The following is a 7061-nucleotide window of genomic DNA, read 5'->3' on the forward strand; positions in this document are numbered from 1 at the left end:
ACAAAGGAGCCCCCTGGTATCCCTCTCCCACGGAGGCTGCTCCAAACTCAGCCGGGTAAGAACTACGCGTAAGAGGTGTGGCTACCTCCATAGCGTACACCACTTTGCCACAAATATAGAACATTAGTCGTTGTGTTTCGACGCTCCATACAAGAAGATGATTGCCACATGCTGCATTGCACTTTGCTGTGCTTTTACTGTAGGGAATTGTTTGAGAGTGTATCTGCGCTTTGTCACGGCAATGACAGATTCAGTAGATTTAATTAGGACAAGAATGCATGGGAAGAACGTCTCCCATCGAAGAGGGGTCAGCAAGCTGAAGAAACTGGGATCCCTGGAGATTGAATTGTTCGATAGGAGAAAGGAGAGAGGGAGGAGGAGACGAGGGGGGTGGAGAGAGAGAGAGAGGGGGGTTGATCCTCTTGGGAGCGGGAGAGAGAGGAGACAGAGGAGGGAGAGACGAGAAGGGGGAGAGAGGAGAGTGTGTATTCTCTTTGAAGAAAGAGAGAGTGGGTACAGAGAAATGGAAAGAAGGGAAGGGGAAGCGAGGGTGGAAGAAAGAAAAGGGAGAGATAAAGAAGGGAAGGTTAGAAGGAGAAGAGAGAGAATGGGAGGCTTGATTGAGGGAGAGAGGGAGAGGGAAGGGGAGGGAGTAAGGGAGAGACAGAGAGACTGGAGAATCTGGCTCTCAGACACCATTCATCAGTTCACCACAGAACTTCTCCCATGACAGGAGGACTGAGGCAAAACTAAAAAAGCAGATGTGAGCCATTAAAATACATTCAGGGCTTCAGTCCCTCTGCTCTAGTGCTCACCCCTCAGCACTGCTTCAGAGCCAGGGGTGTGGCTACACTGAGTGGGGGCGGGGATATATACACATGGGTGTGGCTTATGGGGTGAGTGGGCGGGGTTATCTGGTTTATGGGCGGGGTTATCTGGTTGGTTATAGATTGTGTTTTTCACACCATTGTTTCTATTTGATCAGTTATTGATTGACTTGTTTATTTATTTATAATAACAATGGATTTTATAAATCGGACAGATCACATGTCTGAAGACAGAGCTGTACCGTATTGTATTGGCTTTGAGCTGGCACCAGGGCGACACATCTGCTACTAGCAACCGGACGTAACGCACAGTCCTGTCTATTAGAGGTGCAGGCAGGTGGAATGCTTTACAAATGCTTTCAAATCTGTTTTCTTACCTCTTATTAGCTTTAGATAACAATATTACTGGACCCCCTTTTTACCGCTCTGAGAATCGTTTGGTCTCAGCTGTGTCTCTGTCGGTCTCTCGGAGGACCCCCGCTCTCCTGCACTCACACAGGTCAGGGGTCAGGCTCAGGGGCTCCCTGGGGATTGGCTGATTGCTTCTGCAGGCCTCTCCCCCCTCGTTACTGATGAGGACCCCCCCCCTCCTCGGTCAACTGACACATCATCAACTGCACCCGCATCACAGTGTGATAATTCACACCATGCAGTAACTCACAAGACATTGTACAGCCGTCCATAGCAATGTACGCTGTGCAATTGTACAGCCGTCCATAGCAGTGTGCGCTGTGCAGTGGAGTTAATTAGTGTCCTGGCCATTTGAAGCACCTATCCGTCGATGTGAAATGTGACATGAATTCTAAGCGTATGATCGGTAGATAGATAACGACAACAAAACAAAATCGATAAGAGCATGAAATAATTGTTTCATTTCTCTCTCTCTCTCTCTCTCTCTCTCTCTCTCTCTCTCTCTCTCTCTCTCTCTCTCTCTCTCTCTCTCTCACTCACTCTCTCTCTGGTCTCGGGGGTGTCCCCAGTCAGACTGTAGTGAGAGGGGTCACCAGGGTCAACCTGCAGGACGACTGACCCCTGACCCCTCTAATGGGGCATGGAGCCCTGTGCAAAATAAGACCAGCGCGCCACATACCAGAGCGGGACCTTTCACACCACCCAGATTTTTTTTTTTTTTTTTTTAAAAAATCGGGGGGGGTGGGGGGGGGGGGGGGGGGGGGGGGTCTCACCTTACCCCAGACTGAGCCCCAGGATTGGGATTGGACCCCCCCTGGAATAATACCTTCATCATTGATATAGAAGCTGCTTTTCATCAGTCAGTACCTGTTACTTCGCGCTCTGATTTAGTAACCTCAAACACTCGTTCCTGTAGCAACGGCCAAGGCACATTCTGAGGATTACTCCAGTCACCCAGCTTTGCAAATGAGACTCCCTGTGATCGTCTGGGTAAACTGGACTGACTGATTCACAGGGGGGCCAGCAAGGTGCAAATAGAGTGAGGAAGGTAATGAAGTTAGCAGAGCCCAGCACTGCCCTCAGAGTGGAGGAAGCACCAGACAGTGATCTACGACTCAGCAAACTTCAAACAGCACGAGGAGGAGCCTTCACTAGACTGCACTGATCAGGGCTGCAGAGAGAGGCTGTGCATCTGCAGAGGACATGTCTAACTCATATAATGTACTGAGGCAAAAAACAAGAGAGAGCGAAGGGAGGAAGGAATGGAAAAACAAAAAGAAAGAAGCCAGGAAGGAAAGAATGAAAAGAAGGAAGGAAAGTACCAAAGAGTATAAGAAAGAAGTGAAAAAGAGCAGTAAGGAAAGGTAAGAGAGATGGACAGAAAGCGAGAGAACATGGAGCAGAGACCGAGGAGAGAGGGGGAGAAGAGGCAGAACGTGGGGAGGGAGAGATGGACAGGGGAAAGAGAGAGAAGGGGCAAAAGAGAGAAAGAAAGGAGGAGGGAGGAGAGAAGACAGGGGGAGGTGAGAATTATAGAGAGGAGAGAAATGAGAAGGGGCGAGAGAGGTAAGAATTATAGAGAGGGGGAGCTGAGCTGGAGCAGAAGACCTGGAGCAGGGTGGCGCGGTGGGAGTCTTCTACCTCCCTCCCTGCCGGCCTGCCTGGGAGCCTGGTGCAGTTCCAGGGGGGGGGGGGGGGGGGGGATTTAGGAGCGGGATGAGGGGAACGTGTGAAAAGACCGGTATGGAATCACTCAGGCCTCTGAAATGAGAGCCAGAGCTTTGCTAATTTACAGCCCGTGGCTAATCCACAGCAAATGCCAGGGGCTGCAGGGAGAAGGAGGCTGTCTGGGGCTCAGCATGCCTGCTGTGAGTCTGTCATCACACACACCGGCAGAGCTAACTGACTCCTCAGTACACTCACACCAAGGAACATGAACCCAGCAAGCAGGGACTCCTCCAATCAAAAATGTCACGGCTCCAAAACTTCAGCTCTCTAACGATCGGGGGAGTAAACAAAACAAGCATTCCGAGGTTAGGGCTCCTGTCAGTCAGTCTGGGAAAACACTGGGAATTCCTTCCAGAATCCCAAATAAACAAACAAGCAGCACGGGGTGGTAGGGGGTCTGTACAGGGGGTCGGCCCATCGCAGGAACCTGATGCATGCGTTACAGGAGCTGGGACAGCACACTGAGCTCCCTGCACTGCAGCAGATGCAATCTGCTCGCATTACTAGATTAGAGATACAGAGTTAAGGAGTTAAGGAGCGTGGAATAAAACTCCAATAATGATCTCTCTGGGTCAGAGTTTGAGCTGGTTTTTTGTATTAGTATTTCTGAAAAAACAGTGTAATGTAAAACTGTAGAGACACTCCCAATTCACCAAAAAAATATATATTTTAATAATGTTTAAATGAATAACATAAGAAAGTTTACAAAGGAGAGGAGGCCATCCAGGCCCATCTTGCTCGTTTGTTCGTTAGTAGCTTATTGATCCCAGAGTCTCATCAAGCAGCTTCTTGAAGGATCCCAGGGTGTCCACCTGCATTGCTGGAGAGCTGGACTCTCACAAGAACAATTATCTCCCAGAACATGCTTGGAACTTCTGCAGCTTAGCTCTAGAACGGTTTTGAACGTTCTTTAAAAAGCATTACCGCCGCATTGCAGATCATTTGGGATTCCAAATGAAGTATTTTTTATTATTATCATTTCAGATACACTCTTATTAAAGTTTAATAAATGTGCATGGTGAATATGCTGTTTTCCCATCGTTATAAAATGCATTTACCGTGGTTTACCGTGTTGAAATATGCTTTCACTGTGCTTCATTGTCCTTTGCGATGCTTTTAAACTTGTATAAAGCTATTCCTTTTATTATATGTTTCTACAAGCAACACTTTGAAGCAAGGGGGTTGTAAACCCCTCCCATTATCACTGACCAGATACTCAAAGCGTTGTCAAACATTCTGCTCTGTGTTTTATCTCACAGCTCGTTTCCTTCTGCTCAGAAAAGTGCGCAGCAGAGAGATCGCAATGTCCACCCCAAACACTGGAGCCAGACCGGGCTTGACCCTCCCCTTACCCGGGCCCTTGCAAACGATACAGCTCGACACAGCAGAGCTGAAAACACATCCAGAGTGTAATCCCGTTCCTCCTGCTGTCAATTACAAATTACAACTCGCGACCTTCTCAAACTGGGCGTCTCTGCCCCCTGAGCCCTGCGCGTTAGGAGAAACGCGCTCCCTGTGTTTAGCTGCTCTGCAGGATAGCAGAGGTGAAACCTATTAGCGGGGAGATAACTGGGAAGACCCTCTCCCCCCCCCCCCCGAGTGCCTGTTCCAGTGGTTGAGGAGGGGTCTCCGAGGGTCTCAGCTGTTTGTAAACCTGTATGGTGAAGATTGAGTCGGTCAGTCTGAAACAGGGGGCTCCCTCGGTGAGTTTATTGTTATCGTCGCCCAGCGCGCTTGTCAGACTTGTGTTTGTGTAATGCGCTAGAAGCGCTGAGCATGACTTCCGTTCAAATTTACCCCGTTTATTTGTTTAGAGGAAATTAAAAATCTATAAACGAAATGTTTGCGGCAGAGGAGAGTTAAACTGCCGATAATAGAGCAGCCAGAATCGTCTTGACCACAACGTGACAAAAAAAAAAAAAAAAAAACCCTCACGGAAACGTGCAACTCTGTCTAAAATCTATCAAAATCTAAAATACAGCCAACACAACAGTATAGGCCAGCAAGTAACCCCAAACCACTTTTCATAATAATATAAAAAGCAAACAGATTTCACAACTAGGATTAATCAGCCGCGTATAAATCTCTCTCAGTTCCCCTCCAGTGCGCGTTCTCACCCGCAGATAACCGCTCTAGTTTGTAAGCTGTGCTTGCGGGAAATGTGTGAGCTATTGTTTTTTTATGATGATTGTTATTGGTATTATTATTATTGGATGTCTCAGAGTCCTGTCAGTTTAATAAATTGATGTAAATAATGTTTCCCTGGCTAACACACACAGCCACTCTCGGGAACAGAGCTGAAGAAACGCAGAGCTTCGCAAGTCCTTCCTGCCGCTACATTCTTCTCTTCTGGTTTTGTTTTGTTTTGTTTTTTTGGCAAAAGTAGAGGGTTAAAGTTCGGCGTTTTCCTTTTCCTTGCTGCGTGTAGTTACTGAAATCTCATGCCGTCATTTCACATGCAATCGCCAGTACTGTAGGCTAGTTAGGAAGAGATGCTCCAGGATCATCGTTCAGAGGAAGAGACCATTGTGCAGACTCGATGTGCTCTTTGTAAAGCAAGTGTACCGGTTAACCACAGTTGTTACACTGTCATTTTACTGTGCTTTTACTACACTTTGTTTTACTATTTCATACCGCAGAAAACTTTGAGAAGGGGGCTGGTTCATTATCTTCTCTGTGCTTCACTACACTGTGCTGTGCTTTTACCAGGAGGAACCACAATATCATCTTCCTTCACCTCCTGTAGTATTCCACAATGCCCCCTCCCCATCTCAAATCATTCCTCCCGGGATTCAGATCACCTTGGTTCAGAGTAGCTGCTGTTAATTTGAAGGAGGAGATGGATGGGGAAAGAAGTCAATGCTATTGGGAATCTCGCTGATTCGTTGCCAAAGGTGATCAATGGAAGCGATCGGACAGCCCATTGATTTGTCGTTTGGCTTGGGTTTTTAGTCAGTCGGTACATTGACAGGGGCAGTAACTCATGCCTCTCCAGTGTATTTGGTTTTTACTTCACCTCCCAGTCCTCATTCCTGCAGTATCCTAGCAGCCCTGCCTTGCACATTACTTATCAGACTGTTCCAAAGCATTCAGCACCATGCTGTTTGAAACCTTGCTTGAGGATGAAAACCAAACGACCAGCGTAGCAGAACTAGCAAGACGCTGATAAGCAGTTTACAAAAGCTCAGCCGTTGTGAGGCTGTGCCTCGTTATTTCATTCTGTTTCCAGCACGTGGTGAATACCACAGTTCGTTCAGCTGCTGATTCTGTGATTGCTCGACGATACCATTGTAATCAATGAGTGACAGAAGACACAGTGAAATCAAAAGCTGGATATTTAAATACAGAGCCAGTCACCAAATACACCTTCCTGCTACTGCTTGCAGCACTGGGGGGTTATATACACAGCGACATCTTGAAGTTCTGCTCTAGCTATTTTCAACATGGGTTTGTAAAGTAACAACCTCTTCAAATAAGTGAAAAACGAACTGTGAAACGTTTGGCAGCCTCCTGCTGTTGCAGCTGCTACAATTGCTTCTTGGTACAGAACCATTGCAGTGCCACTGTCTGTCTGTCTGCATTGCCATTGCAGTGCCACTGTCTGTCTGTCTGCATTGCCATTGCAGTGCCACTGTCTGTCTGTCTGCATTGCCATTGCAGTGCCACTGTCTGTCTGCATTGCCATTGCAGTGCCCCTGTCTGTCTGCATTGCCACTGCAGTGCCCCTGTCTCTCTGCATTGCCATTGCAGTGCCACTGTCTGTCTGTCTGCATTGCCACTGCAGTGCCCCTGTCTGTCTGCATTGCCATTGCAGTGCCCCTGTCTGTCTGCATTGCCATTGCAGTGCCCCTGTCTGTCTGCATTGCCATTGCAGTGCTCCTGTCTGTCTGCATTGCCATTGCAGTGCCCCTGTCTCTCTGCATTGCCATTGCAGTGCCCCTGTCTGTCTGCATTGCCACTGCAGTGCCCTGTCTGTCTGCATTGCCACTGCAGTGCCCCTGTCTGATCACTGCAGATTAGTTGTGGTCTGGGCAGGACAGGCTCACCAGGGCAGGTCTGCTTTGTGCTTCTGTGTTTAATCCAGCTCAGTGCTCC

General features: G+C 48.0%; 2 protein-coding genes across 3 annotated transcripts in view; one reads left to right on the forward strand and one right to left on the reverse strand.

The window, feature by feature from the left end:
* LOC121302292 (transcription factor coe2-B-like) overlaps positions 1–7061 on the reverse strand; it is a 33063-nt gene that overhangs the window by 13255 nt on the left and 12747 nt on the right. The window lies entirely within an intron of this gene.
* The window catches only part of LOC121302293, a 25015-nt gene continuing 22479 nt past the window's right edge, over positions 4526–7061 (forward strand). Inside the window, exon 1 of the mRNA XM_041232148.1 lies at positions 4526–4669. The gene's annotated coding sequence lies outside the window, so the exon portion shown is untranslated. The remainder of the gene's footprint in view (positions 4670–7061) is intronic.

The sequence above is a fragment of the Polyodon spathula genome, chromosome 29 (assembly GCF_017654505.1).
Source record: "Polyodon spathula isolate WHYD16114869_AA chromosome 29, ASM1765450v1, whole genome shotgun sequence".
Taxonomy (NCBI): Eukaryota; Metazoa; Chordata; class Actinopteri; order Acipenseriformes; family Polyodontidae; genus Polyodon; species Polyodon spathula.